Here is a 16,520-nt window from a genome sequence, read left to right as displayed (position 1 = left end):
CTTCAGATTATAGAAATGCTGAATATTTGGGTGCAAACTGAAGCATTTAGCTGATTTGTGATGGTCTCTAATTAACTTCTCCATACTAGTTTGCTATAAACCATAGAATCACAGAGTTGGAAGGAACCTCCAGGGTCATCTTGTCCAATCCCCTGCACAATGCAGGAAACTCACAAATACCTCCTCCTAAGGTATTTTTCTGGGATAAAACCTAAGAATAGTTGATCTTTTTTGCAGCCCAATGAACAGGGCAGCCCTAGACTGCCTGGCACCCTAGGCAAGGCTAGCCTCCACCCCCTCCCCCTCCACCAGCCCTGATAACATCACATCACAAGAACAGAAGGCCAGCACCCAGTTTGCCTAGTGGCAGGAGCAGCCCTGCCAATGAATATGTCAGTTGATGCATAGTTGTTGCTTTTAAGTTTTTCTGAGCTCTGTTGCTGTGGATGGGGAGTTAATTGTTTGTAAATACGAACAATTAACTTTCTTTCTTTCTTTCTTTCTTTCTTTCTTTCTTTCTTTCTTTCTTTCTTTCTTTCTTTCTTTCTTTCTTTCTTTCTTTCTTTCTTTCTTTCTTCTCTTTCTTCCTTCCTTCCTTCCTTCCTTCCTTCCTTCCTTCCTTCCTTCCTTCCTTCCTTCCTTCCTTCCTTCCTTCCTTCCTTCCTTCCTTCCTTCCCCTTCCTTCCTTCCTTCCTTCCTTCCTTCCTTCCTTCTGTCAAGTCTGATGTTTCAATCACGAGTCCTTGTTGATAAAAGTAGCAAGTTTATTGTAACATATTGCAAGACTGGTCGACAGAGATTGAGAGAACTGGCGAGCATATACAAAGGGCAAACATTTAAGGTGCAGATCAGAGGAATTCCTACGGGGGGGGCCTCCTAAGCGAGCACATTCACACATCGTTGTTACTTTATCGTTCTCAGGCCTGGCTGGCCTTGGGCACTTTCCTTGGTACCCATTATCTTTGAGAAGGCACAGTAATCTTTTTCTCATAGCTAGTTGCAGAGCTTGGCTACATAACAAAGGGAAGGAGGGGGGGAAGGAGAGGTTGAGCTAGCAGCACTTGAATGCAGTATGGCTTTTACCCAGGAGTCATTTCCTGAACCAAAGTTTGAACCAGAGTTGAAAATCTATGCTAGTAAAACATAACTCAGACTTGACATACTGCCCCCCCTAAGCCCCCTCCACGGCGAGGAGAGGGGGTCCTAGCCTGGGGCAAGTGTTCCAGGGGTTCGGTAGGGGTGAGGCAGCGGTCCCGCCAGGGTGGAGAGGAGCTGCGAGGGGAGAGGATGCCAGCTGGACGGCCCCGGATCTCGCCAGATCAAGCTGCAATGAAACACAGGGTGGATTTTACCCAGGGCAGGTGGCAAGTCCAGTTCCACAGTCACTTTCACTTTGAAGGGCCCTAGGAACTTGTCAGCTAGCTTCTTAGAGGGCTGGGTTAAAGGAAAGTTTTTGGTTGATACAAACACCGAGTCCCCTACTTTAAACTCTCCCGCCGGGACATGGGATTTGTCATACTGCTTTTGTAGGACTCCTTGGCAGCCTCCAGATTCTCTTTAATGATTGGCCAACTGTTGCTCGGCCCCCTTCCACCACTGCTCGAAAGGAGGTGGGCGTATCTGTTACCCCCCCTTGCAACAGCGGAAGCGGCTTCCCCTCGTAGCCAAACACTGTGAAAAAGGGGGAGGCTTTGGTGGAACTCTGCATGGTGTTGTTGTAGCAGTATTCAGCGAAGGGGAGTAATTCTACCCAGTCTGATTGTCTTTGATTAACGAAGCACCTTAGGTATTGTTCAAGCACCCCCGTTAACCCTCTCCGTCTGTCCGTCCGTCTGTGGGTGGTAGGCGGAGCTCAACCCCTGTTGCATTCCTATTAATTTACAGAACTCCGCCAGAAGGTGGCAACGAACTGCGGCCCGCGGTCACTAATGACCTTATCTGGGAATGAGTGTAGTTTTATCACGTGATCGAAGAACAGGGCCGCCAGTTTCTTTGCGGTGGGCAGTTGTGCACAGGGGATGAAGTGCGCTTGCTTAGAAAAAAGTGTCCACCACCACCAAAATGACAGTCTTTCCCCCGCGAGGGGGGGAGCTCCACTATGAAGTCCATGGAAAACTATTGACCATGGCCGCTTGGCGGTCTCAAGTGGTTGTAGCAAGCCCGGCGGTTTCCCTCCCCTCTTTTTGGCCATTATACAAATGGGGCAGCTGGTGACAAAGTCAGATACGTCTTTGCGGAGGGAGGGCCACCAGAATTGTCTGTTAACCAGGTGTAGCGTCTTGACATAGCCAAAGTGCCCAGCCAGTTTGGAAGAGTGGCAAAGCTGTAAGACTTCCCTTTGCAGGGCTTGGGCACGTATAGTTTTTCCCCTTTGTACAGAGTCCGTCATTGCTTTCTCACTCTCCCCTGGCTTTCTGCACTCCCCTGGCCTTTCGTTTCCCTCCCTCTCGGTCTCCAGGGCAATGAGCTCAGGGTTGATTCCTCCCAAATCCCTCTTCCTTTTCTGGGAGCGGGTAGTGACCATGGTGGCTATCTGGGAGGGAGAAATCAGTGAGTCCACTACCTCTTCCCTTTGCTCTCATGCTGCGGGAGCCGCGAGAGGGCGTCCGCCAGAAAGTTCTTTGCCCCCGGGATGTGCCTCAGAGTGAAGTCAAAATTTCGAGAAAAACCCTGCCCACCGGATTTGTTTTTCACTCAGCTTTCTTTTGCCGTTAGAGCCTCTAAGTTCTTATGATCGGGGAGTCTCGCCCCTTCCAACCAAGACCTCCAAGTTTTCAGGGCAAACATCACTGCGAACGCCTCCTTGTCCCAAACGGACCAGTTATGCTGTATCTGCTGAAAACTTTCGGGATAGGTAGGCGCATGGTCTTAGCTTCCCCTCCCCGTCCTTCTGCCATGAGAATGGCTCCTACGGCCACGTCGAGGCGTTGCATTGGACCACGAAGGCCTTTTGCTCGTCCGGGTGGCTTAGGACCGGTTCGCTCGTGAACAGGCGCTTCAGGTGCTGGAAAGCGGATTGGCACTCTTCCGTCCAATTTAGCCTAGCTCCGGGCCGCTTGGCCTCGGGGCCCTTGCCCTTGGTCTTTAGGAGATCAGTCAGGGGCAGGGCTATCTGGGCGAACCCCTCAATGAATTGTCTGTAAAAATTTGCAAACCCGAGGAACGATTGGAGCTGTCTACGTGTCCTCGGGGGGGCCCATTCCAACACTGCCTGGACCTTCGCCGGGTCCATGGCCAATCCGCGTTCTGACACTCGGAAGCCTAGGTAGTCTAGTTCCGTCCGATGGAACTCACATTTAGACAATTTAGCATACAGTTGATTTTTCAGCAGGGTGCTGAGCACCTCTCCGGACCAATTTCACATGCGATTCTCGTCTTGCGAGTAAATAATGATGTCATCAAGGTACACCACCACCCCCTTGTACAGGTAATCCCTCAGCACATCATTGATAATGTTCATGAACACCCCCGGGGCCTCCTGCAGTCCGAACGGCACCACTAAGTATTCAAACTGTCCCATGGGGGTATTAAAGGCCGTCTTCCACTCGTCCCCCTCTTTAATGTGCACTCGGAAGTAGGCGTCTCGTAAGTCCAGTTTGGTGAATATTTCCCCCCCCCCGCAACCGTGCTCAACAAGTCCCGGATGAGGGGGATGGGGTAGGCATTGGACGTGGAAATCGCGTTTATCCCACGAAAATCAGTGCAAAGTCTCAACGAGTTGTCCTTCTTCTTCCTGAATAGGACTGGGGCCGCGTGGGGGGCCGTGGCCGGCTGGATGAACCCCCTTGCTAAGTTTTTTGATCTAGGAACTTGCGTAGCTCTTTCTTTTCTGCCCACCCCATCTGATAGAGTTTCGCCTTGGGTAAGGTTTCCCCCGGGATCAGTTCTATGGCACAGTCCGTGCCTTCGGTGGGGGGGCAGTTGGTTGGCCTCCTTCTCACTAAAGACTTCCATGAGGTCCCGGTAGGGCGCGGGGACCGAGTGTACTTCTTCCACGGTCACACACGCCCTTTCCTTGGCAGCGGGAGCTTTTGGCCCCACGCCTGGTCCCACCGATGGGATTCGCACCCCGGGTCCGGGAACCTGATGGTTTTGGCCCTCCACCTGATTAAGGGTTCATGCTTTTCCAGCCACCCCACCCCTAGTACTATCGGGTATGAGCACGAGGGAGCGATCACAAAAAGCTCTTGGTTCCAATGCTCCTCGATCCCTACCGGGCACGGTTGCGTCTCGTGCGTGCAAGGCTCTCCGCACATCACCGACCCATCCATTTGTTCGAATAGCATCGGGTGGGGTAGGAGTGAGCTTTCTAGTCCTAATGCTTCCACCACCCTGGGGGACATCAGTTCCCTGTTACACCCCGAGTCTATTAGGGCCCTGATCTGCATGAACCTCCGTAGCTTGGGGTTCAGTAATTTCACAGTCACAAAGTACAGTTTCCCCGTCACGCTCACCGTCAGTGGCTCCCCGTCACAATCGACCTGCTGTTGGGCAGCCTTCAGGGCAGCAGGTCGGTGTTGTTTCCCACCGGTTCTTCGATCCAAGCCAGGTCCGCGAGCTCGGCAGAGAGGAGCACCTCCTCCTCCTGTAGCTCTTCTTGCACCAACGCTGCGCTGCTCCTCGCCGCATCCTTAGGGCGGCCGGGCAGCTTCTTCGGGGTTTGGGCGACGGCCTTCGGCGGGGTCGGGGCGGCCCTCGGCGGTGGGGGGTGCGGACAGCTGGAGGCCAAGTGATTGGGGTCGCCGCAGCGGAAGCACCTGCGCGGCCCCCACCGGCACCGGCACCGCCGGCTTCTTCCCCCTTTGGCGGCTCCACTTTCGGGGTCCCCCCTTTCGTCTGGGTCTTCCCGGACTGGTGCTGCCGAAGCATAGCCACTCTCTTGAGGTTGTTCTCTACCTCTCCCGCTAACTGGATCAACCCCACCAGGGTGGCCGGACGGGCTTGGGTGAGGGGCCGGTCCAGGATGCTCGCGTTCAGTCCATTCGTGAACTGCTCGATCTTCATTACTTCGTTCCAGCCCCGGACTCTGGCCACGTTGGCTTGGAAGTCGGCAGCGTATTCGCGAATGGGTCGGGGCCCCTGCTGCATATCTCGTAGAGCCGCCAGCGCCCGGGTCTCTTGCAGGGGGTCCTCATATTGGGTCAGCAAGGCTTGCAGGAAAGTGTGCACGTCATCCAGGATCGGGGCTCCTGGTCTCACACAGGCCCACGTACCATCTCTTGGCCGACCCCCTCAGCTTCGACCCCAGGTAGTCGACTCGGCTAAACTCATCCAGGAAGGAGTTCCCCAGTAGTGCATGAAGCTGTTCGCTTGTATTGCGAAGTAGTTCACCTCCTCCGGGTCCCCGTCGAAGGTGGCATCTAGTTCTCTCCCCACGTGCCGGAGACCCACCGGGGCCCCAGCGGCTGGGGGCGCGGGCGCCGGGGCCTGGGGTGCCCTGACTCTCACCGGGGGAGGGGTGGCCGCTGCCGCCGGTTGGCTGGGGCAGCCTCTGGCCAGGGCAGCTGGCCCCGCCGGGCGCCTGGAGGTCGCTCCCCCCATGGCTCTTCCGAGCTGGATTGTCAGGTCCCGGACCTCGTCCCGCAGCCCCCCGAGGGCGCCATCGATCTCCCTCCGGACCATCGAGCGGAACAATTGATAATCCTCCTCGTCTTGCCCCTTGAGTCGGGGTTCTTCACATTCGGCCTTCCTGGCCCCAGCTCCATCGTCCCCACTTTCGCCCACGTGGACGACGATGATGCTGTCTGCTTCTCCCGTCTCTCCGGAGCCCGGGTTGGCAGCCTCACCCTCAGCCATCTGGATCTGCCTCATGTGGCGGTTTAGGATGGCGTCTCTGCACAGCGGGGCCTGGTCCATGATGGTGGTCGAGATCTGCGGCTGATACTGCCTCGGGGACAGCACTAGTTGGAACTCGGGCGGAGACTCCGTGGCCCTCCTGGGGTCCAGTACGTGCCACGGGGTAGCCCCTTCCGAGCCCGCTTCGAGTGGGAGTTCTCCGTTGCCTGGAATCTGGTCAGCCATTTGGCTTTTCAAGTTGCCGGCACAGTCGAAACCCCCCAAAAGGGAGTTCTCTCAAAATGTCAAGTCTGATGTTTCAATCACGAGTCCTTGTTGATAAAAGTAGCAAGTTTATTGTAACATATTGCAAGACTGGTCGACAGAGATTGAGAGAACTGGCGAGCATATACAAAGGGCAAACATTTAAGGTGCAGATCAGAGGAATTCCTACGGGGGGGGCCCTCCTAAGCGAGCACATTCACACATCGTTGTTACTTTATCGTCCTCAGGCCTGGCTGGCCTTGGGCACTTCCTTGGTACCCATTATCTTTGAGAAGGCACAGTAATCTTTTTCTCATAGCTAGTTGCAGAGCTTGGCTACATAACAAAGGGAAGGGGGGGGGGAAGGAGAGGTTGAGCTAGCAGCACTTGAATGCAGTATGGCTTTTACCCAGGAGTCATTTCCTGAACCAAAGTTTGAACCAGAGTTGAAAATCTATGCTAGTAAAACATAACTCAGACTTGACACCTTCCTTCCTTTCTTCCTTTCTTCCTTCCCTCCTTCCCTCCTTCCCTCCTTCCCTCCTTCCTTCCTTCCTTCCTTCCTTCCTTCCTTCCTTCCTTCCTTCCTTCCTTCCTTCCTTCCTTCCTTCCTTCCTTCCTTCCTTCCTTCCTTCCTTCCTTCCTTCCTTCCTTCTCTCAAACACCTGGCATTTATTCTTTGTGGGTCTTATGTTATGCAAGTTTGGCCACTTCTGCTATATAGAAACTTATACCAACAGCAACATTATAAATACAGCAGTAAATTAGTCCTTACAAGGGCCCTGTGGTGCAGAGTGGTAAAGCTGCAGTACTGCAGTCTGAACTCTCTGCTCACAACCTGAGTTCAATCCCCGCAGAAGCTGGGTTCAGGTAGCCAGCTTGAGGTTGACTCAGACTTCCATCCTTCTGAGGTCGGTAAAATGAGTACCCAGCTTGCTGGGGGGAAAGTATAGATGACTGGGGAAGGCAATGGCAAACCATGCCATAAAAAGTCTGCCATGAAAAAAATTGTGAAAGCGTCACCCCAGAGTTGGAAATGACTGGTGCTTGTACAGGGGACTACCTTTACCTTTAAATTAGTCCTTTAGATAACCCTCATACTACCCCCACCCCCCAGTATCCTCAACAAAAGGTCTTCTGGAAAAGGAACAATTTGGTGTGGGTGGAACCCTGCCTGGGTGAGAGAGAGGATCCAACTGAGAAGTTAGTCCATGAAAGCCTGTTTGTGCCTGAAAGCATTAAAGAAAATCCAAACCACACTCTGAAGCCATAGCTAGCTTGAACTTGTGTGCCTCAGCCAGGTGTCTCCTCTGTCTACCTGGAGACCTGTGCTGCTGATCTGTTCTTTTAAATCAACCTGTAAATAAACAAATCTTCAGGGGTTATTTATATAAAAATCCCACTTCAGGGATCTCCTTATTCTACTTGCTCACCACAAATTTTGCCTTACAGCAGCAAACCCAATGTCTGGACACTTGCTGCCTTTAGAACACCCAGTGGTAACTGAGGGGAAAATTCATCGTTTAAAGCAAACTTGGTCTTCAGTTGGTAGAACAGGCATATCACAAATTGGTGCCATAGTGGTACATACTGAGTGAATGACAATTCACACCACTGAGTGAATGACTATTTATTGAATGTTAGAAAGACAATCTATCCATTTTAGTGTCTAAAATGTAGTTTAAGTCTGAATGTTAAAAATATAGTTTATGTCTGAATGTTAGAAAGACAATTATCCATTTTAGTGTCTAAAATGTAATTTAAGACAATATTATGTCACCTTCAGAAACATACATTAATTTTTCCAAGGTTTCTGTTATGAATTGCAATTGATTTGAATTTGGTGCATATAATGCCACCAGGTAACTATAATGCCATCAATTGTGCCTTTTGCAAAAATAAATCTGCTCAGGGGATCAGTTTGAGTTTTTATAAATTTTTTATAAATTGTGTATACTATTTATAAATTGTGTATACTATTTATCACACCACTATCATAGTATGTATACATACATAGTGTGTGATATATATGTGGGGAGGGCAGAATATAAATTAGCATAGACAAACAACCAAATAAATAAAATACAGACAGAAAGTTTCACAAACTGTTACCCAAAGAGGTGAAATATAAAGATAGAAATATTTAACAAATTTTGTGAGGTAAAAGTTTTGTCCGATGCCTCCTAAGTGAGTAAAAATGCTTGAGAGAACTGAAGCTGAGTTTTTGGCTGCAGGGGGATAGCAGTGAAGCTGAGGAAATTGTAAATACCGATCAAGTAAAGATCTGGGGGAAAAAAGCAACTAGCCCATTTAGCACAGGCAGAACCAAAATTAGAAGGAAAAAACAGAACTCCAAACATTAAGACAGAAAGCCCAAGAAAGGGAAATGGAATTAAAAACAGAAAGAGAGTTACAGTTCATCAGAGTGGCACAAGAGAGGGAAGAGAGATTGGGAGCTCAAGTGACCCTCATAAGCCAGAACTAGTAAGGCCTGAGTAGTTCTTACAAGGAAAGGAAATGGCTATAAAAGGATTGGGGTGGGGGGGTGTCACTGCTCAGGAAATTGGGAGATGGGGTGTGAGGACAAATTGCTCCCATGGAGCTCACAATTTAAACTTCTGATAGAGGACAGAATAAAGGAGGAGCAGAGAAGAGAAGGAGGAGTGGCAGAGGATGAACATGAGTAAATGAACTCACACAGGATTAGTTTTGATGGGGTTAAGGGGTTAACCCAAAGGAAGACATGGGTTTTGAAGGAACAGCATGTTGTCAGCCTTGGCTTGTGTGTGAGGCAGTTCTAAGCAAAATGAGCAGCAGGGGAGAACAGGAGATCTCCAGGCAGCTGAAGGTCCTACAGTTGAAGAAACGGAGGTCATAGGCAGGGAAATCCCCGAATATGAACACTGACTGCACTGTTGGGCCACTGTAATTTCACAAACTGGCTTTCTGCTTCCACTGTGAAGAATGCTGTGTGTCTTTATTTGTCCTTGCTTGCACCTAACCCAGTAGGCTTAATTACCAATGGTGGAACACATCCTGTGAGCAGAGCAAAGGCCACAGAAAGGGGACTTCCCCCCTCCCACTGCTGCACACTGAGCTCCCACGAACCCACAATAAATTTTCCCCTTCTCCACCACGGGAAGTGCCCTTCCACTTGCACAAGTGCTGGAGAGCCAGTTTGGTGTAGTGGTTAAGTGTGCGGACTCTTATCTGGGAGAACCAGGTTTGATTCCCCACTCCTCCACTTGCACCTGCTGAGATGGCCTTGGGTCAGCCGTAGCTCTGGCAGAGGTTGTCCTTGAAACGGCAGCTGCTGTGAGAGCCCTCTCCAGCCCCACCCACCTCACAGGGTGTCTGTTGTGGGGGAGGAAGGTAAAGGAGATTGTGAGCCGCTCTGAGCCTCTTCGAAGTGGAGGGCGGGATAGAAATCCAATATCTTCTTCTTCTTCTTCTTCTTCTTCTTCTTCTTCTTCTTCTTCTTCTTCTTCTTCTTCTTCTTCTTCTTCGTGTTAGCAGAAGACCCCCTCTGGAGTCTGCCCAGGATCACTACCTCAAATGCACCATTTCAAATGGTCCAAAACATGTATCTTTGGAGGTTTCTTTTCTGCCCCTGGGTTGCCAGGCCAACCAATCCCTTCTCACTCTCCTGTCCCTGTGGGTGGGCAGCTGAATCAATGAAGCCAAGGCTGGTTTTAAATGACAAATAACAACGTCTTGTTAAAGTGCATAATAAAACACAAAAAATTAATATTTTTTCTTAAGCAAAACCATTTTTTGAGCCAGAGGTAAGATTTTATTGGGCAAGAAATTAACTCACAAAAGTACAGCTTTTATAAATGGAAACACTGAGAAAATGCAGACATGCCCAGAGCAGGTGCTGGAGGTGTAACGGTGGTGGAGGAGAGAGATCCATTGCTGCCCAAACCACCCAGGCAGCTCAAGGCTGCCCACTACCATTTCTTTTATGAATGCCTTTTGGGGGGGGGGGCGGGGGGGCTGCACTCATGTCTGAAAGCTGGGCTGTAAAATTATGCTCTGGGCTGTGAGTAGGACAAGAAAGAAGTTGTACCACTCCATGGTTAGGGTTAGCAATCAAGCATTTAACAGCCATATGATTATTTTCCAAAACCTTTCCTTCCATGGGAACAAGAAACAAAATCTGAATAATAAAATCTAATGGTTTATTATTAAACAATAAGAACAGAGCACAGAACCCTTTGCTCCTCAGAAGACATTCAATAGCTACTTTACTTGGAGATAAATAAGTGTTTGTTTCATTTAAGCTTGTGTTGAAAGAAAGAAAGAAAGAAAGAAAGAAAGAAAGAAAGAAAGAAAGAAAGAAAGAAAGAAAGAAAGAAAGAAAGAAAGAAAGAAAGAAAGAAAGAAAGAAAGAAAGAAAGAAAGAAAGAAAGAAACTGGTGAAAAAAGGTTAAACCTAGGCAGTATATGTTCATCCTTCCAATTTTGTTAAGTGGCCCTTATTTCATCCCCCAGAGAAAGAACAATGAGAAAGTAGAGCCGGGTGGCAGAATTCTGGCTTTCAACTACTGCAGACTGCAGATGGAAAATCTGTTAAATGTCCTTTTCCCAAGATGCACTAGTACCTCAGAGAAAGACCTTGTGTGACAGTTACACACAGGGAGCTTTTTTAAAAAAAATATGTCCTCTGCCTAGGTTTGCCTGATCTGAGTTAGAAGATTCCTGGAGATTCGAGGGGGAGCCTGAGGAGGGTGGGGTTTGAGAAAGGTAGAGACCTCAGAAGGAAAGTCCACTTTCCAAGGCAGCCATTTTCTTCAGGGGAACTGCTCTCAGTCAGCTGGTGATCAATTATAATTCCAGTAAGATCTCCAGCTGCCACCTATAAGGTAGCAACCATATTCCACCTTCCACGCAAGGAAGTATAATCCAGAAGTCAGCCATCTTGTTCTGCTCTATGTAACAAATGGCTCTTGAAGCAATTTCCTTGAACATTTTAAGGCAAAACTGGATGTGGAGGGCTGGGTGCTGCCTCTCCATGCACAAGGGCCCTGTGTGGGGTGGGTTTGCAGCTGTCCATTCCTTGTTTGGCATGGGCTTCTCATGCTGAACCTAAAGGCAAGAGACCCAAGGGACTGGAGAAGGACCGTTGGTGCATATCTTCCTGTTATGTATGCGGACCAAAGTGAAGACTGAGATGGCTGTTCCTGCCAGGCTCATTGAAGCCAGAAGGACTGAGCTTGGGGACTTCGGAACAATGGGCAGGAGGATCCAAATCCCTGCTGCCCTGCTCCAATCATGAGTCCCCTGCTGGTTTGAATGATCCAATAACGTGTGTGCGCGGGAACTCAGAGTTGTATATAGTTGGTCCCATTGGCCCGGTTCTCCAGTCTCTCTCTTCCCAAAGATCACACAGAGCAGGAAGTGAAATATGTCAGGCCCTGAAGAATTTTGGATTTTTATTGGGGGTGGGTGGGTATTTTTTTGCATTTGTGTGAATGCATGCCTGCCTGGAAGTCATGGTGATTTCTGTCGACCTCTACTGAGGCATGGAGGATGTTCAGAGAAGTGGCTTGATACAGCCTGCCTTTGCCTCCCGCTCCTGGTATTCCAAGGAGGTCTCCCATCTGAGTACTTGCCAGGGTCTTAGCTTCTGAGATCTTATGAGATTGGTCTTGCCTGGGCTATGCAGGTCAGGGCTGAGAATTTTAGATTTTTGTGTGTGTCTTCAGGACACCATAAATACCAGATCTGACCACACTGGGAGTGCATCCCAATGAAAGGACTATTGTTCAAAAACCAGGGGGAAAGTTATCTGGAGTGGCTTTAGCATGCGAGAAATGAACTTACTCAGAAGAAAATATCGTAAAAATACCTGGGCATAACCCCCCTGGAATAGACCAGAGTGGGATTCTGAGTAGACTGACTTCACCTTGAAGTCATGTTGACCTCTGCTGACTGACCTCTACTGAGGGCCTGGAGGATACAGCCTGCCCTCACTTTCCGACTGGGTATTTCAAGGACAGTCTCCCATCCAAGTACACTAACCACAGTTGACCCTGCTTAGAGTTTCCGAGACTGGATGAGATAAGGCTTGCCTGGGCTATCCAGGCCAGGGCTCTGAAAGCTTCAACGGAACCGGGTGTGGTTCTGCTTTAAAGTTCATGAACCTCTTCACTGAGGGGGGAAAGGAGGTTTGTAACCCCAAGATGTTTGGGCTTGCCTAAGGAAACAAAGGATGGAATTAGCTCTCTTCCTTTCAGTGCTGATTTCTACCTTTGGCTGAATGAAATCATGGAGGGAGCTGGCCGCAGCTGAGGCTGCTCTGCTTCAGAGCTGGGCTCATGTTTTTTAATACTTTCCCATTACACCTATGTGAACACACACACAAAACTCCCTGCATGAAATAACTTGTACATCAAAAAGACACAGTGACCATAATCCTCTTCCCAGTGTGCTGGTTTACAATATGCAGGGAGCTTTCCATATTAAAACATGTGACACCCTCTCCTTGCAATGTGTATATTGGCTCTCAGTAAGAACCAACTTAATAAAGCAAGAGAAAGGCTGACTTTGTGAATGCCCCCCCTGCACACCTGCCCCTCCCAGTCCCAATCAGGCATCCAGTGATTTTATATGACGGGCTTCAATACCAAGCCAGCCCCACGGGGGTAGATTAAAGGCAGCGTTCCATTTCCCCCTATGCTTTTCACACCTTTTATGAGGTCATAAGATTCAGACCGAAATCCCAGAGGGGAGCGTCACCTCCCGCAGGCTATATCCTCAGTTCCTATTGGCTACTTGGTGGTTCCTGCACCAGCACACCTCCTAGCCAAGGCTGCCCTTCGCAACTTAATTGCTATGCCTCTCTTGTAGATCAGCTGCGTGAGACAGAGCGTCCCACCAGCCCAAGAGTCAAGTGAGAGTGCACAGATCATCTGCGCAGGAGGGATGGGATGCCATCGGCTGTGAACAGAAAGATAAATAATCTTATCCTTTTGGGTTTAAAATATGGCAAGCAATATACAGCCAAACAGCAGAGTGAATGACACACAGCATCTGGAAGGTAATGGGACATCACAAGGCTGTTGTCACGGGGCCACTTGACTGAGTTTGCTCCAGGCCACCATGGCCCTCTGCGGCACTCTGGCCCCCAAGAGCTTCCATGGTAAGTTAAAGGGCCATCCCACTCCTCCAAAAATGCTCCTGCACATGGCATCTTCTGGGTCCGGTGATCTTTTCTGGTCTGGATTAGACCCCTAAACATTATTTGTGAAATTAATTTGAGCCCTTTTGTCTAGTGGGCAATAAATGATTTAAAATAATTGGTCATTGCTCAAGATCTATGCATCATATTCATTCATTCAATGGGTTGTTGTTTTTTTTACCAACGTTCCTAGGGATGCCAAGTCCATTTCAAGAAATATCTGGGGGCTTTGGGGTGCAGCCAGGAGACATTGGGGCAGAGCCAGGAGCAAGGTTGGGACAAGCATAACTGAACTTCAAAGGGAGTTCTGGACATCACATTTAAAGGGACCGCACATCTTTGAAATGCCGTCCTATCTTTGGAAATAATGAAGGACAGAGGCACCTTCTTTTGGGGCTCACAGAATTGGACCCCTTGGTCCAATCCTTTTGAAACTTGGGGATTTTTTTTTTTAGGAGAGGCAGCAGGTGCTATGCTGAGAATCTGATGCCTTTACTTCAAAAATAAACAGCCCCTCCCCAGAGTCCCAGATACCCCTGGATCAATTTTCCATTATAACCTATGGGAATTGGTCACCATAGAGAATAATGGAGTGCCCAGCAGACTGACTCAGGGGGAATAGCGGACAGACCTTTGAACAGCTCAGTCCCCTCCAATGACCTCTGCAAATTCTGTTTTGGGCTTAAACGGTGTATGTACCTAATTGCCCATCCAGGTATTGTACAAAAAAAAACCCCGGAACCCTGTCATCACTGCAGTGTAAATTAAGGAAGTATGCATAATTTGGCCATTCTATAATTTAGTCTGGTTTTATAGTTGTGGGATTGGAGAAGCAGTTATGCCGGGCATGGATGCCTTGCTCAGAACAACTTGAAATCTTAAACAACCATGCACCTGGCTTCAGAGATCTCCACAGGAATTACTGGGGCACTTCCAAGCATATATTCTTCTAACCAGGGTTGCCAACATCCAGAGGGGAGCAGAATTACAACAGATTAGCAGACAACAGAGATTAGCTCCTCTGGAGAAAATGGCTGCTTGAGAGGGTGAACACTATGACATTAGACCCCACTGAGGTTCCTCCCCTCTGCCCCCCAAATCTCCAGGAATTTCCCAGCCCAGAGTTAGCAACCCTACAGCAAGCCCTCTTTGCCATGTAGGATAGTTTCCAGTTGTTACAAGATTTCCAGTTGTTGAGACCAAGGCTTCAGTGCTATTTTCCCAACTCCATGATAGGCAGAACCAGGATAAATGAAAGGAAAACACAGTATCAAGAAGCTGGTCCCCAAGGCCCATATCACCTCTTGAGTCTTGTTCTGTGCTTGTGCTGCTTCACGGCCCTGGAAGGAGTTCAAAACTTTGGGGTTGATCCACTCTTGCAAACCATGGCCAAACAACCAAAGCAAATCAGGACCCAAGCAAAGTATTCTGCTCCCCTCTTGAACCTGTGCAGTTTAGGCTTGTTGCTGATTCCCCACTGGAAACCAGCAATCCCCCACCCTGCCCTCAATCCCCCAGCCTCAGTAATTTGAGAAACACAAGAAAGAAAGCGGAGGGGTGGGGGGAATCAGTCAATGGTGATTCTTTAGGAATCTCTCTTTACACTCTATGGACCTTACCATACAGATTTGGGGGAAGCGTCACCAGGAAATGATGTCACTTCCTCCTGAGTCACCTCTTTCTGCAGACACTGCCCTGCAAATCTCCTGGCATCTGTAGACATAGTAGGCCCAGTAATCACAGGCCAAAGGTAAGCAGAGCCCCGAGTGCAGATTCTGTAGCACTGCTTGCTGGGAGTCAATGGGAGCTCAGTGGTCCTCCTCACCATCATGCCCCAAGCAGTTGTCTGGGTGGTTTGCCAAAGGACAGTCCTACTGCTGCAATGCCTCCAGGGCTATATCCAGTGGAGGTATATTATGGGATGGGGAGAGGAGGGAATGGAGACCAGTCATTTTCACCCCTAGATGGGTGCAAATTGTAAGGAGCAAATGGAAAAGACAATGTTACAATACCACTTTCTGAAATAAAAAAGGGGAAATGATTTGTGAAATGGGGCTGTCTTGTGGAGGATTCTTTTGATTGGTGTCTCTACTTATTTCTGATTTAAAAGCTGACAAGAGCCCCCCCCACCCCGCAGCTCATGGGTGCTTCCAAAATATGCTCACTATAAATGTGATGATGTCCACCTTTCCAAAGGCAAACAAAATGGTGCCAACATGGTGAAGGTGAGCATGAGTTGCATTGTTTGCTATTGGCAAACATGTGATCCGACGTGGTTAATCCTTGAGGTTGCGTCTCCCCAGCCTTGACCAGGGACCATCCCGTACAGTCTTCTGTGTGCCCCTATTATAAAGTGAGTGGAGGGGTAAGGGAGAATCACAGCAACACGACATTGCTGTTGAGAACCGGGAGAATGAGATTGCTACTTCCAGGAGAGCCTCCCGGATTCCCTTGGGTCCAAAAGTCCTCCATCCCATTTTCCTCTTCTCATGCCTCTTGCCAACTCCCAAGCACTTCACTCAGAGCTACAAGATATGTTTTTGTTTCCCTCCTCCTCCTCCCCCCTCTGCCAATGTCCCTATTAATTGGTTTCAAATGTTGGCAGGCCCATGGAACACGGCCTCATGAGTCTGGCTCCTTCTATGATTTTTATTAAAATTCAGTTTGTGCCTAAGGCACGTGAAATTTATGGCTGAAACTAATAGATTGATTCTTACTAAGGCATAAATCTGCTAACAGTTTATGGAGGCTTGTGGATGTTAGGCAGGAGGTGAAAGTCACGGTGACCAGCCCCTGAGGAGCAGCGTGTTGCATCTCACCGCAAAGGCACTCCTCTAAATAAATTGAATGTGGCTTTTGGAACGAAGAGAGGTGGGGATCCTGTCCTTTGCATATCTTGGCCCTTTCTAGATTTCCCTCCTCAAAATGGTCCCACAGCAGCTGTTTGGTGTCACTGGTGTCACTCTGTTCAGTTCCAAGCTTCACATATATGAGTGTCTCTTTCATCACAATTGTACACACTCCTCTCTCACACTCAGTGATTTCCAGTTTCCAACCTTCTGTCTCCCTAGTAAAGCCAAATTGTTTTTAGTTTATGGTATCTTATTGTTTTATACTTATATTTTCAAGTTGCCCTGTTCTGGATAAGAAGAGTAGTTTTTTATACCCCACTGTTAAGTCCTTTCCTCTCCCCACAACAGGTAGGTGGGGCTGAGAGAGGACTGTGACCGGCCCAAGGTCACCCAGCAGTGTCCAGGGAAAGAAGGCTTGACTGGGAGGACTGGGTCAAAAGTGGGAT

The sequence above is a fragment of the Heteronotia binoei genome, chromosome 9 (assembly GCF_032191835.1).
Source record: "Heteronotia binoei isolate CCM8104 ecotype False Entrance Well chromosome 9, APGP_CSIRO_Hbin_v1, whole genome shotgun sequence".
Lineage (NCBI taxonomy): Eukaryota > Metazoa > Chordata > Lepidosauria > Squamata > Gekkonidae > Heteronotia > Heteronotia binoei.
Note: the sequence above shows the minus strand (reverse complement) of the source record.